The sequence below is a fragment of the Amblyomma maculatum genome, chromosome 1 (assembly GCF_055883805.1).
Source record: "Amblyomma maculatum isolate TAMU_Amacu chromosome 1, ASM5588380v1, whole genome shotgun sequence".
In the NCBI taxonomy this organism is placed as follows: Eukaryota; Metazoa; Arthropoda; class Arachnida; order Ixodida; family Ixodidae; genus Amblyomma; species Amblyomma maculatum.
Window position 1 is genome coordinate 471,073,463 of NC_139344.1, and position 16,008 is coordinate 471,089,470.

At 48.4% G+C, this 16,008-nt stretch overlaps 1 protein-coding gene across 1 annotated transcript in view; it reads left to right on the forward strand.

Annotated features, from left to right (window-relative positions):
- Positions 1-16,008, forward strand: part of LOC146209952 (uncharacterized) — a 111,589-nt gene that overhangs the window by 51,627 nt on the left and 43,954 nt on the right. The window lies entirely within an intron of this gene.

A 16,008-nucleotide genomic window follows, 5' to 3' on the forward strand; every position in this document is an offset into this window, starting at 1 on the left:
TCAATCACACACCGACACACGTGCTTCACGGGTTGACCGGCCTAACTTTTAAATGTGTTCACAACCCTCATAGAGGAACGACGGGAAATCGTAAAGGGGATCCCGCACCTCTTTTGACCGTAAAGGCGGGGGTTTGTGACACACACCGATATCCCCTGATATCACATATGGCTGCATGTACATTGACATCTTGAAATCTGCCTCCTTGTTGAGAAGAGGTATCGCTAGCTGGGGACAATTGCCCGACCTCTTGCTCAACTCTAGTTCTAATTTCTGGAGCTCAATTTCTAGCTCCAGCCTTTTTGCTTCTCTTTCAATTTCACGCTTCTTTTCCTCTTTTTCCCTGTCAAGTTCACGCTCCTTTTCCTCTTTTTCCCTCTCAAGTTCACGCTCATGCCTCTTTTCCTCTTTTTCCCGCTCTTTCTGTTGTCTGAGCTGCTCCTCCTTTTTTTGTCCGATGAGGTTCCATGCTTCACTGAGCTCCTCGTCATCGGTTTTCTAATCAGTGATTGCCTTTATAATCAAGGGTTTTCGTGCCAAACCACTTGTATCAATTCCCAATTCCTCACACAATTGCAACAGTTCCGGTTTCTGCAGCTTTTGTCGGTCCATGATCGCTCCGAGTGTCGGCTACTTCCAAAAGAACAGTGCAAACTACCAAACCTAAAGGCGTTTCAACACTTTTGACCAGTTCCAAAATCTAACCCTGTTCTAGAACCTGGTCAACATCAGAAGAAAAGCCAAGCACTCACCCACACATGCGATCAATGTTCCGAGCTGCTCTCTTGTTGGCCGATTGCTGCTCCTGCTTGTTGCTTGGGATGCCACCTCCGATCACAAGATGTTGTGGCTTGTAGCTTCAGATCCACCTCCAATCACCAGATGTTGTAGCTTGTAGATCTAGATCCCAACGCTGGTCACCAGTTGTCGTGACGCTGGGACTAAGTTGACCCGGCCTTCACTTGGTAGCGTGCAGAGACTCGGGGTTGATAAAGGATTGAATCTTCGAAGTTGGTAAAATATATACAAGCAGGTTTAATGGCACTTTGAGAAAACGTATTTACATGATTATTTACATGAAAAAGAAGGGTACATCAGCAAAATGGCAAGCGTTAAGAGTTCATAGCGAGAACCGACTGGATGAGCCGTTTACCCAGGGCTCAGAGCGACATTTCGTGCTCTGCAACGACCTTAAAACCCCCTATGTCCAGACCCTCTCTGAAGATGCTGACCAACCAAATCCAGGGCACGCCCCTCAGATATCGGCATCCAATCGAACACATCACTGCACTGATGGTCTGAAGCACTGACTGGCCCGGCATTGTTTCGTTGGGCCTGGTCACTTGTTGGCGGGAAGAGCTTGGGAACGGCGAGGAGGTACATTTCTATTCTTCAGTCAAAAATCGATAGGCTGGTTCCGGCAAGTGGATTTCCTTCTCAGAAACCCAAGTGCACGTCCGCGCCGCATACTGCTCCGAGCATTGTCCCTTTCCAGCAATTGCAAATCTTTCCTGCATTCCCGGGAAATTCTCTAAAGGCCGTAATCACCTTGCTCCTTTCTTGTCCTGTACGTCAGCGGACGTGTCACTCTGTCGCCTCCTTTGGACAATAGGCATTCCTTACTTGACCATAGCGCTTCTCGACGGGAAGGGTGAACAATTGAACGAAAGCACTTCCGGCTATTCCCCGCAGGGGGACATTTCTTTGTATTTTTCTAGACGTTCCCTTGACAGGGCCAACTTGGCATTTGCGGGGTCTCAACAAAGCAAAACAGGCTTACACAAAAGGATTCATGGAAACAGGCTCATTTAGAGCCCTTGTACCAACAGCACATATCCACAGCACTTATCCATGCCCACAGGCGAACAATAGAGCGCGCAAGTGCGGATGATGCACGGTCACAACAATACGCAGTGCCTGGTGTCATCGACGGTACCGGAACCATGGAAGAATGCAAACATTATCCTCATTCACAAGAAAGGGGACTCTAAGTACCTTAAAAATTACCGACCAATCAGCTTACTGTCTGTTACGTATAAGGTATTTACTAAGGTAATCGCTAATAAAATCAGAACTACCTTAGACTGCAATCAAGCAAAGGATCAAGCAGGGTTTCGGAAACGGTACTCTACTATCGATCATATCCATACCATCAATCAGGTGATAGAAAAACGCTCGGAATATAACCAGCCCTTATACATAGCATTCATTGATTACGAAAAAGCATTTGACTCAGTTGAAACCTCGCCGGTGATGCAGGCATTGCGAAATCAGGGGGCCGACGAGCCGTACGTGAAAGTGCTGGAAGATATATATAGTGGCTGGACAGCAACCATAGTTCTGCATAAAGAAAGTAACAAAATTCGCATAAAGAAAGGTGTTAGGCAAGGACGCGCAATCTCCCCAGTACTACTCACAGCTTGTTTAGAGGAAGTATTCAGAGACTTGGAATGGGAACAGTTAGGGATAAGGGTAGATGGAGAATACCTCATTAATCTGCGATTTGCTGATGACATTGCCTTGCTAAGCAACTCGGGGAATGAACTGCAAATAATGATTGATGACCTAGACAGGAAAAGTAGAAAGGTAGGCTTGAAAATCGATATGCAGAGGACTAAGGTAATGTTCAACAGCCTCGGGAAGGATCAGCAGTTTACATTAGGTAGCGAAATACTGGAAGTAGTAGGCGAATATGTCCGGACCACGAAAAGGAAATAAGAAGAATACGATTGGGATGGAGCGCATTTGGCAAGCACTCGCAGATTATGACTAGCAGCTTACCGGTATCGCTCAAGAGGAAAGTATACAACAGTTGCATCTTGCCTGTACTCACCTATGGGGCTGAAACGTGGAGGCTAACCAAGAGAGTTCTACTTAAGTTGAGGACAACCCAGAGGGCTATGGAACGAAAAATGGTAGGGGTAACATTAAGATAGGAAGCGTGCAGAGTGGGTAAGAGAAATAACTCAAGTTACTGGCATTCTAGTGGAAATCAGGAAGAATAAATGGACATGGGCAGGATATGTAGTGAGAAGAGAGGATAACCGATGGTCGCTGAGGGTAACAAACTGGATTCCAAGGAAAGGAAAGCGTAGCAGGGGGCGGCAGAAAGTTAGGTGGGCGGATGAGATTAAGAAGTTCGCAGGGGTCAAGTGGATGCAGCTAGCACAGAACCGGGTTAAGTGGAGAAATATGGGAGAGTGCTTCGCCCTGTAGTGGGTATAATCAGGCTGATGATGATGATGGTAGTAACATTGGAGATCTAACAGCTGTTCTCGAAAAATGTATGTCCTTAGCTGCCAATGATAACGCTGATCGGTGTTAAATGATATCAACAAATTTATTGCAGAAGTCTTCTTAGGGTGGATTATATTGTCATATTTTGTTTCCAGCCCCATGATGAAATGTGCAAAAGTGGAGCAGCATCAACTCGAAATCCCTAGAAATACAACTGACGAGCGGATTGTATTTATAAATTCATTTCCAGAAGGGCAAGCGTTGATTAGCAAGCAAAAGGCTGTTAACATTAACTAGTACTCAGAAAGTGCAAGTCATGGTTAACTATCACTGACCAACAGTAATGGTTAGATGTTTCGAGACGTCCATAGCCATCGCATGGTGACATCATCGGCCGTGAAGTTATGTCTGGTGTTGACGTCACCACGAGATTCACGCATATACGAAGCTGACACCAACTCGCTTTGCAAATACCCTAACCCCTGCAAAGGGTTAGGAAAAGCGAACGAGAGGCTGCTCCTGCGCCTGTTCACTAACACAATGCTGTGCCCGGCAGTACTTAAACATTTTGACTCACAATTCACTGGACAGTGCCAGTACTGTGGGGAGGTGGCTGGAACCTACCACATGGTATGGGCCTGCCAACAAAACCCATCCCTTCCCCCCCATCCCTAACCCTTCCCGGGAGGACTGGGAGGCGACCCTGCTCAGCTGCTGCGACCTACAGGCCCAAAGGGCCTTAACGCGCCGTGCGCGGGCGGCGGCAACCCCCATTGGGGTCCCTGACTAGGGTCTCCACCCAGTATTATAAGGCCGAAGCCCTTAAGGCTCCGCGTCACACTTCCCAATATGAAATAAACGCTTTCACCACCACCACCAAGCTTTCTCATTCAGGCGTCCACGCGGCGTCTTTCAGTCCTCGAACGCCGCCCCACAGAGCATATATAGAAATATACGCAGTACAGCAGGCATCAGCGGCGTTTCAAATTGGTTGACAGCAAAGAAAAGGCGCAGTATGTGTCACAATTCTAGTCAGTCACAAACGGTTTCGCAGAGAATGCCTAAGCAGTGCGGCGGGGAAGGCTTCTGCCTTGAAGCACTTTAGTGAGCCAAAGTGCTTCCCGAGTTTTGTTTTTCAGTTACATATATGTTTGAGTATGGATGCTTACGCATCACTCAAGGTGTCTACGTACAAATGAATATCTGACGACCCGGTAGATTTATATCAGTTCAGTTCAGAATAATTGTAAATATCGTGTTGTATGAGCTCTATAGATGCAATCACGATAGGCGTTTTGATTCCAGTATGCTGCTAACCAAGCCATGTTGCCATCTCATTTCTTTTTTTTCCTTTGCCTCGAAATGGGCCTCGAATCAATGTACAAGTCACATTCAACCAGTGTTAAAATGCTTCCCGCAGATTTCATCTTGTGCAGGAAACACTACATAACCATTTTTTTTTCAAGCCTGCGCTGGTTCTTTTTTGCATGCATTGGACCTGATTGAAACAACATCCACTGGTGCAGCTCGTTCTTGGCTCTTAATAATGGAGATCGCGTAATGAATGTCGTAACTCCTTTCCGTACTCTGACATGGTAGGTCACCAACTTCTTCCGGTCATTCCTCAAAAAGATGATTGCGGTTACTTAATTTCTTACAGTGCGCCAAAGTGAACTTTTGAGATACATGATACGTTGCAGGTCTCGGTGAGTCCATTCGAAGCAGAAACTAAAACAATGAAATCCATTAAATGCTAGACATGCACAGCCGTCAACCGGCAAGCGTGGAAACGCGACGGCAGGACGTTGTTTCTGTACAGATGTTTTCCACTGCTTCGCCTTTGCGAATGGTGCAAGATACATGAGTTATTATACCTTTTTAAAAGTGCAGTATGTAAATATACTGAACCTATTCGCTGTGCTTAGTGCATGCAGCGCGCGGAAATCCATGCGAGTTTTGGCATCGCGGGAAGGTCTTTTCATTTCGCCTTCCGTCGCCAAGTATTGTTACGATGCGGAGATAAGCTGTGGGCGGAGATACCCCACTCCGCAAGCGTCCCGTAGCAAGTAAAAAAAAACAAGAAGAAACTAAAGACAACCGTTTGTTTAATACTGTCTCGTCTCGATAGAACACCAAGGTGTCCGGCCAAGAAGGTGTTCGGCCTGATCCTGAAAAGCTCTCCCCAGTCACCAAATTCCCAATAATCAACATCATCAGCCTGACTATACCCACTGCAGGGCGAAGGCCTCTGCCTTATTTCTCCACTTAACCCGGTTCTGTGCTAGCTGCATCCACTTGACCCCCTCGAACTTCTTAACCTCATTCGCCCACCTAACTTTCTGCCGCCCCCTGCTACGCTTTCCTTCTCTTGGAATCCAGTTTGTTACCTTAAGCGACCATCAGTAATCCTCTCTTCGCACTACATGTCCCGCCCATGCCCATTTATTCCTAATTTCCACTAGAATGTCGGTAACTTGAGTTATTTCTCTGACCCACTCTGCACGCTTCCTATCTCTTAATGTTACCCCTACCATTTTGCGTTCCATAGCCCTCTGGGTTGTCCTCAACTTAAGTAGAACTTACTTGGTTAGCCTCCACATTTCAGCCCCAAATGTGAGTACAGGTAAGATGAAACTGTTGTACACTTTCCTCTTGAGGGATACCGGTAAGCTGCTAGTCATAAACTGCGAGTGTTTGCCAAATGCGCTCCATCCCAATCTTATTCTTGTTATTTCCTTTTCATGGTCGGGATCTGCGGTTACTGCCTGTCCTAAGTAGACATAATCGCCTACTACTTCCAGTGCTTCGCTACCTAATGTAAACTGCTGTTCCTTCCCGAGGCTGTTGAACATTACCTTAGTCCTCTGCATATCGATTTTCAAGCCTATCTTTCTACTTTTCCTGTCTAGGTCATCAATCATTATTTGCAGTATATCCCCCGAGTTGCTTAACAAGGCAATGTCATCAGAAAATCGCAGATTACTGAGGTATTCTCCATCTACACTTATCCCTAACTGCTCCCATTCCAATCTCTGAATACTTCCTCTAAGCAAGCTGTGAATAATACTGGAGAGATTATGTCTCCTTGCCTAACACCTTTCCATATGGGAATTTTGTTACTTTCTTTATGCAGAACTATGGTTGCTGCGCAAACAAATTTCCAATGCCTACGGACAAAAAGACAATGCGGCGTTCAATGGGTCTTTGCGCCATTTACCGTCGGTTTATTGCTGGCTTCTCACGAATAGCCTTGCCATTAACTTAACTGACGCATGACAGCACTGTCTTTAGCTGTGGTTAAGAACAGCAACAAGCTTTTAATGAGCTGCGGAGTCGTCTACAGACACCACCTGACCTGGCGCCCTTTGCTGACGACGCCCTTACACTGCTTCATACGGATGCCATCAACGTGGGCTTAGGTGCTGTGTTGGTGCAGCGCGAGGATGGTGTTGAAAACGTAATTGCTTACGCCAGCAGGACCCTATCTAAAGTAGAAGCGAGCTACTCGGCAACGAAAAAGAATGCCTTGCAGTGGTATGGGCGGTCATGAAGCCCTGCCCTTATATGTACATTCGCCCCTTTCAAGTCGTTAGCGACCATCACTCTTTGTTAGCTGACGAACTTAAAGGACCCTTCAGGGAGACTCGTGCGTTGGAGCCTTCGATTTCAAGAATTCGACATGGCAGTTATTTATAAATCTAGAAAGAAGCACACGGATGCTGATTGCCTTTCGCGAGCGCCGGTCGAACCTTCCACTATGACCGGTGAAGTCACTGCGTTTTTAGGTGACGTAGATGACGCAACGCTTTCCCAACATTATTAATTTAAACAGCGCGAACCCGAAGACAAAGGACAAGATAAAAGAAAGCCACAGTACAAACGCTGACTCACAACTATGCCTAAGCCCTTTACTCCAAGGCCCAGAAAAAACAAACATGAAGAAAACGAAACAATCACGTGAAACAAACCCTGGGTTCACTTGCTGCACAAAATGTCACTTAAAAAAGACACCTCTTTGCTTGAAAGAGCAAGAGAAGTCTTGCTGACACATTTATTGTCCGTTGAAATAAAATATGATTCCACGATCTCTCTCGTCATCTTCTCTTTGTGGCGATACAAAATCCTAACCTTTTCAAACTGAGGAGTGCACTTCTTCTCCTTCTTCATTATTTCACATGAATGGCAATGATGACGAGATAGATAGTGGAATCCTATTGTTACGTGGTGGCATGACAAGCAATGGAACACGGCGACACAACAGAAACAGAACGACTTGATGACATGACGATGAAACATGCTTTTAATGGCCAGCGAGCCTGGCGCGAGCGCTCCGCCACGCGCCACTGCCCGCTTCGTCATCTTCGTAGCATTACCCGGGGCCACCGACCGATCGTCCCGATCGATTACTAGAAATCCAATGCATGACGCGACGATGAACACAGACACAGGATTGGGATATGAAACGCTGGACACCACAATGAATGCGAAGATGGGAAGAATGCGCTTGCACCGGAGCATCAAGTGCAATCTTCACCGTTTGCCGAAGGTCAAGGCTCATGGACACGCCGAACAACTTGGGCGGGGTGCTGTCTTCGCTTGAGTGGTCGTGAGGTCGCTTCGTCGTGGGGTCGGTAGGGTCGATAGGGTCGGTTTGTGCTCTTCCTGGTCGTCATGTGTTGTGGTCAGGGCTGGGGACGAGGCTGGGGACCGCGGCTGGTCGGGTCTGAGTAAAAAGGGCTGGGGCAGAGCTGGGCGGCGATCTCCACGGGCTTTCAGCAGATGGACCCGGCGCACGGTTGGCTTCGGCGGTGCAAGGCGAGGATGGGGATGAACCGCACCTCCAACCAAATGTTACGTGGTGGCATAACTAGCGATGGAATACGGCGACACAACAGAAACAGAACGACGTGATGACATGAGGATGACATATGCTTTTATTGGCCAGCGGGCCTGGCGCGAGCGCTCCGCCCCGCGCCACTGCCCGCTTCGTCATCTTCGTAGCAATATTTTATTTCAACGGACAATAAGTGCGTCAGGAAGAAAGAAGAAGTGTCTTCCTGCTAAGGTGGCTTCATGGCTCCTCTGAAAATTCTTGCAGTCCTTGTAAGTGCCTGTCCTTTCTCCAGAGAAGTGGAACCTCTACTTCCGAGGAAGCTCCAGACGTCCTCTCGGCATCAGGTTGCGAGAATGCCAGTGCATGCTATCCATGCATGATTGCAGCTGCTGCCGCTGCCACGCTGGCAGTGGTAGCTTCGTCGGAGTTGAGCGCTGCAACTCCTGTAATGCCGTCGACACTTCAAACTGACCATCGGCCTCAGGTCCAGCTTGGTGCTCCCGGTTCTTCAGCATCAGCGCCCATTCATTATTCTCAAAATGCACAACAGCCCGTAAGTGACCTGTTCTCTGGGCGGAGCACGGCTATGGCCACCCGGTTAACACGCCGAGATGGACATCCAACAGTGCGACATGAGGAGACGTGCTCTGCAATGAACTTATCGGCACCACCATCCGTGTCAACGAGCATCCGTGCCCCTCACAAGCGTTCTTCGGAAGATGATCAACCGAATTCGTCGTCGGCAAGTGGTGGCTATCAAGTAACTATCGTAAACCAGGTTGCATCTACACCGGGATCGACCTCTTATAAAGTGGCGATTAAATCTCTAGCCAACAAAAGCCTTACCGATATACCAAACAGGATCATCCAGGCCAACTTGGACGCGTGTCTCTGAACCAGAGGTTTTCGGGGCTTCACGGCAAGGAAGAAGTCAAACACTATAGCTTTGTGGCTCCCGACACTTACTGCGGTGAAACGTATCCAAACGCTTAGTTGTATTTCAGTCACAAGTAATATCTCAGTGCCTATGCAAGTGTATCTTGTTGAAGGCTCCGACTTGCAGCGTTGCGTTGTTTACATCGTCGACATAAAAGAAGATCAAGCCAACCTTCAACGTGAGCTGCACTGCCCAAAGCACCGAGTCATACAGTCCCGTCACATAGGGAAGGGGCGTTCCTGCATGATCACCTTGCAAGGCCCTCCGACACTCCCAGCCCGTCTGTACTAATACGGCTGCATATTAAGGCCACGGCCGTATAAACCGAGTGTGGTTTACTGTTACAACTGTTTCCGGGCAGGGCACATGCGCAAATCTTGCCCTTTTGCTACTGACGATGAAGGTGCGTCTGAAGGAAAAGTAACGTACTGAGTAACGTCTCTGCAAATCGAACGGCCACGAGATAACATCTCCAAGTTGTCCGACAAAGCAAAAGGCAACGCACAAGGCTCGTTTTCGAAACGCTAAGCATTGAACACTAGAAGACATGAAACCAGTGCAGACATCCAATCGCTTGGCAGCTCTCCAGTGGGATGATGACGAGTGGCCAGAGCTTCCTGAGCCCGCTTCGTATGCACCTCCAGCCAAGACAGTCTAACGATACGGTGCTCAAGAAACGCCGTCGACAACAGCCAATACAGTAGCGTAGTGATCTACCAGACGACGATGTAGCTGTACTGGATGAGAAAATCAATCGTCTCTTAGCAGAGGTCTCTAAGCTCCAACAACACCACGAAATGCTTGCTCGACGTCGGCGAGCTGCAGAAGTAACCGCCAAATCTAGCAATTGCCCAGCACCGCCGCCTTCATCCCGCGCAACAGGGCCATTTGCTGCCTCTTCCCAGTGTACCACAACGCCCAATGATAACTCTGCAACATCGCGGCTCCGCTATATGGTCAACCAGTCGTCCAACCTGACATCTGTGATACTGCAGCGCTTGGACTAGCACACGAAAATGGCGAAATCCGGTCGTCCTGGTGTACTACAGTGGAACTGTAAAGGCATTTCCACGAAGGTGGCCGAGCTCAAGACCCGACTGCGATTTAACAAGCTTCGGGTGTGGGCTATGTTTCTTCAGGAAACGACTCCTTGCCATCCATTCCGGGCTTCAGCGGTTACGTGTCTCCTTCAATGACCGACCGTCGCGTGCAGACAGCTTCTCCCCCGGGAAAGGCGGCGGTATGTTGAAACGCGTATTTCTCATGTGCGCCTTTCTCTCGAAAATTGGTGCACATCACACCATGAGGCAGTAGCAGTTGCTGCGAAATTTCTGAAAGGAACCGTTGTTCTTGTTTCATATTACGTTCGACCAGCTGAAGGCGCCCCTTCCCGTATTAATCTTGGCTGGTTATTAGGCGTTCGTCGGCAATACCCCGGGTGTACAATTTTAGTCGGAGGCGACTTTAACGCCCCTCGCCCGGATTGGGGGTATCCGCCTGCAAGCCCTCGTTGTAGGCGTGTGCGGGACGCCTTCACTGATGCCCTGTTTGTTCTGCTTAACCATCCTGAGACAGCAACACAGCCTGTGCGTCACATACGTAGTGCTGCCTATGCTCCAGACTTGACGTGGTGGTTGGGCGCGGGAACTCCCTCATGGCACGTGGAGCCAGACTGCTGAGGAAGTGAACATCACCCTATCATCATCGGTATCCATCCCTCCCGTCTCCGCCCTTTACGCCGCAAATGTTCTGTGATCAACTGGGACAGCTTTCGCTCATGTCTCCACAGTATGTCTCCAGATTCGCCGTCATTCCTTGTTGACCGTATACAAAGAGCACTAAACAGTGCTACGACTACTACCTGCATTGATGTAGGTCGACCGGCACCAGATCTGGGCCTGCTTAACTTGTGGGCAGCCCGCCGTCAAGCTGAGCTGGCTGCCACGCGAGACCCTACTTCGGGGCAGGCACGAACACGACTTAATTATCTTACTGCGAAGGCTCGGAGATATGAACGCGATCTCTCGCGACGCCAGTGGCATGCATGATGTGAACAATTCTCTGATAAATCATCGAATGCCTCACTCTGGCGAACGTTTCGTGCAATGGAACACGGTCGTCGTTCTACTGACGCAGCAGCAACAGCATGCTTTGAGGTTAATCTGTTGCCGGGCGATTTCGCCAAAAAGAAGCTGCTCGAAAATTTTTCCCAAAATACGATATACTGCCTCCTTCAGCAGCAAATCTTAATTTGGCAGGTATCCCTGAAGTCGCATGGAAACTACCATCAGCTGCCGACGCAGAGCCCCTTTTCGATGTCTGAGCTGCTGGCTGCAATTGACGATGCGAAACGGAAAACTGCGCCCGGCCTGGACAAAATTCAGTATGAGGCTTACAAGAACCTCAGTACTGCTGCACTTCCTGAACTACAAGACACCATAAACTAAGTGTGGCGTGATGGTGTTGTACCCGATAGCTGGAAAACCGCTGTCGTGATCCCTATACCCAAACCTGGGAAGCCTCCAGCAGACCTCGCCCACTTACGACCAATCTCCTTAACAGCAATGATTTGCAAGCTAGCAGAGAAAATGCTAGCCACACGACTTTCTTGGTGGCTTGAACAGCACGGTTTTTATCACCCTGCTCAAATTGGATTTCGTCCATACATAGGTACAGAGGACGGGTTGGCTGTCTTGGCATCTGCAGTTCTATCATCTACCCGCAGCCGCAATGTACGTACCATATTAGCAATGGACGTTAAAAAGGCATATGACAACATCAGTCATGCTGCAATCCTCAATGCCGTTGACATGCTTTATCTCCCTCCGAGAGTACGCACTTTTGTCGCATCATTTTTGGACGGAAGAAAATTTGCAATACGCCTCAGCGGTGACACTGTTGGTTCATTCGTTTCACTACGTGGCATGCCCCAGGGATCAGTATTGTCTGCGACGTTGTTCAATATTACTTTCATCCCATTGGCGTGGCGCTTACATGATATACCTGAAATCAAGTTTTTTTGCAATACGCCATGATATCACGGTATGGAGCACTCACCATGATTTTCTCACTCAAGAGGCCGCCCGTCAGTCAGCATTAGACGTAACATCCGATTATGCATCCTCCATTGGCCTTCAACTTTCTGTGTGTAAATCTTCATACACGTCAGTTTCCAGCCGCTGGGGACGCCGTAAACTTACCACAAATCCAATTCGTTTCTATCAGGCACCCCAATACAAGAAAGTTCGAGCCTGAAAATTCTGTGCTTAACAATACACCAATCAGGATTAGCGACTGCTTGGCTTTCTCAGGCAAAAAAGCAAGCGCTTCAAACTATGCGTTTAATAAGACGAATTGCCCCTAAAACGGGTGGCGCTAGCTCGTCTGTAGCACGCCAGTTAGTTAGGGCGGTTCTGCAGCCCCGTATTGTTTATCAGGCCCAGTTCCAGCATCTTACAAGAGCACAATGGGATCGCCTTGAAGCCGTAAATCGAGAAACTATGAGGACCATAACATGCCTTCCACGACTCACACCGGTCGTAGCGTTACAGATAGGATAGGATAGAAAATACGTTAGTTTCTCTAGGAGGGTCTTGTGCTAGTAGCAGAAGAGTTCCATCTTCCGTCTTCTCACAGGGTCGGTGCCTCTATTCCAGGGCTCCGCTGAGCTTCGCTGCTCGCTGGGCGTGCTGGATTAGACCTAGTTGGCAATCCAAATCGCCGCTGGAGAGCTGGCTCTCCCACTGTTCCGCACTCGGGTCTTTACGAAAGCTATCGTTATTTCTACATTGCCACGTGATGTGGTATAACGAAGGTTTGCTACCACACCATGGGCAGGTGTCCCGATAATGTGACGGGTAAATTTTGCTTAGGATATGCAGGTTAGGGAATGTTCCTGTCTGCAGTCTTCGCCAGTACACTGCCTCTTGTTGTATTAGATCCCGATGAGGCGGCGGATAGCGGATCCGTACCCCCTTATAGTAGTTCAGAATTTCTGAGTACGTAGGGCCGACTCAATCGGGTAGATCGTCCGATTGGAAGGAAGCTCGGCTCGTGTATCCTCGAGCTACCTGATCGGCGCGTTCGTTCCCCGCTATGTCGGTGTGTCCTGGCACCCAGTAGATGTTCTGTTTGACTTTTGATGGAAGAATGCGCAGCTCAACACCATCGATGAACTGGTGCAGCAGCGCCGTGATGCTTGCAGACTCAAGGCCACTTTGTCACATTCCACGCAAGCACTGAGTGCGTATGCAACGTCACATATTATTCTTGAACCACCTGCGCCAGTTCTCCCTCCCTGGAAATTTGTATAGTTAGGAAACAACAAGGCAACTGATATCCGTAGACCAATGTCTGCCAACGCGGCATTGTTGCTTTGCCAGAAATTTGAGGAGCAAGATACTCATCTGCCTCAAGATTGCATAGTAATGTACGTAGATGAAAGTCTGCAAGGCTTGTGAAGCCAAAACGGCAATCTACTGTCCACCGAGACCTAGCCTGAATCAGACCACTACGTTTCAGCTTTCGGTACCACTTACATCTTTATGCCCGAGCTCATGGCAGTTCAGGAGGCACTCTGCTCCGTGGCTTCCATAACCATGCTCCCTGCAGCCGACGTTGTCATCCGCAATTACGCACTTCAAGCGGTACGTCTGCTCAGACGTGTCAGCCGCTGCCCTAAAATTTGTCAAGACATCCACCAGCTTGAGACGCGCATCCCACAGTCAATACGCATTGAGTGGGTCCCACGAGATCTGCTGCCTTCTCAAAGTCAAGCTGACTTAGCAACCCGCTTCGTGAACCAAGACGCATCAATACCACGGCTCCTCGAAGTGGACGACGCTACCCTCCTTTTGTCAAGAAAGGATCACCTCCTGCGCCGCACACGTGCACTCATCCCTCCGTGTGCGATATCCTTTCACCGCGGTCTCACCCGTGCAGAGGAGGTTGCGCTTAGGAGGATCCGGGTCGGTGTTGCCTTTACACCAGCTGTCACTAGGACGTGGTCATAATTACAGCACTTTTATCCCCGCCTAGGGTGCCCGATCTGTAAAAACGAAGATATTGAGGCCGACATCCACCACTTGCTGTGGGACTGCCCAGCACTCAAACCAACCCGAATTCGGCACCTGAGCATAGCTGGCCTTTCAGCAACCAATCCAGCTTCATACGTCACTTGGACGCAGGGACCTCATCATCGCTCATTTCTGGACTTCATAAAATCAGCCAACCTTTTCCATTCATTTAATCATTTATTCGTTCCTCACCTCATACCCTACTGATGCCCTGAGGCAATAAATATCGATTAAAAAAAGTGTGTCACCAAGACACCTCTTTCAAGCAAAGAGGTGTCTTTTTTAAGTCACTTTGTGCAGCAGGTGAAGCCAGGGGTTGTTTCACGTGATTGTTTCCTTTTCTTCATGTTTGTTTTTTCTGGGCCTTGGAGTAAAGGGCTTAGGTATAGTTGTGAGTCAGCGCTTGTACTGTTGCTTTCTCTTATCATGTCCTTTGTCTTCGTGTTCGCCCTGTTTAAATTAATTATGAATAAGTACCAACTCGCCCAACAAAGTATCTTGGTAAGCTTTTCCAACAGCAGCGAGAAGACCGGGAATTGCTCCCTCTTATTGATTTCTTGGAAAAGCGAACTGCGGTAGTGGATACGATTTTCGCCCGAGTAATCTCTTCATTCTTTATTCACAACAACGTACTTTAGAAGAATTTCCGCCCTGGGGGAAACAGTCATCTACTTGTCATCCCCTTGGCTCTCCGCAGTGATGTTTTGCAAACGTGCCACAGCGAGCCATGCCGCCGGTCACATAGGCTACACCCGCATGCTGGCTAGAGTAAAGCACGGATATATACTACTGGCCAGAACTACCAGTCACAGTGAAACACTATCAGCAAGAGCATGATTCACGATGTTACAATCATAGACACCGACATGTAATGTACTAACCTGGCGACAAAGTATGGGTCTGGACGCCTCTTCGCCGCCGTGGACTCTCCGAAAAAGTATTGCAGCAATACCTCGGGCCCTATGTTGTTCAGCGACGTTGAACCGACGTCACTTATGAGGTGGTACCGACGGGGTGTCGACAATACCTACGCGTAGCGACTTTATGGTTTCCGTATTGCAACGACCGCGTGGCTCGTAGCCAAGTTGGAAGGTAGCTGCGGTGCTCATGTTGCACTTTTAAGCCAATCTCTGCAGTTTTTCAGCACAATAAAGTTGATATACAAATCTGATACACGAAAGAAATAGCTTACAATCCACCGACCGGCGCTGCAACGCCTCAGCTACTTGTCTGCTCCGTAATATCAGGTCGCGCTATATACATCTGATTTTCGGTGCGCCCACTGGACACAGAAAGTTCCCTGTAGCATTAGTGGAGATACTTATCGTATCAATTAGGATCTTGGTCTGGACTAGTTGGTTCATAACTATCACGAAATAAACACAGCGCGAAGAAACGCAGTCCAATCTTATATGTGTCTTCTTCCTGTGTCCTGTTTACTCGCGCTGTGTTTATTTCGGGGTAATTTTCGTCTGAATGAAGAAAATAACATCCACAACCCAGTGGTCAATTAGCCTAAAATAAATCGATGTAAGTGAATCACAGGTTAAATTAATAGGAGAAATGGAAATTCTGAGGTAAGAAAAATAGTAAAGGATATATGATATCAGTTTAGGTTTCCCCGCAATAATTCATATTTATGTGCCAATAAAATGTGCCAGAGCGCCCAACTTCAGTCCTGCTTCACTGGACGTGTTCGATGACAACGGCGCTCTTTTCGATATACCGAGAAATGGGAGGCCCTTACCGCAAATCTTGATGACGATCTGCTGCAGCTGGTTCCCTTGAGCGCATACACAGGCCAGGAAAGCAACAGCAACCGCCGAGGGAAGCTTGCAGACCGGCCGGTGTAAAAAGGAGTAGGAAAAGCGCCACGTCAGCGTTGATGACTCACTACAATAAAGAACTGAAAACTCAGTGCCCTA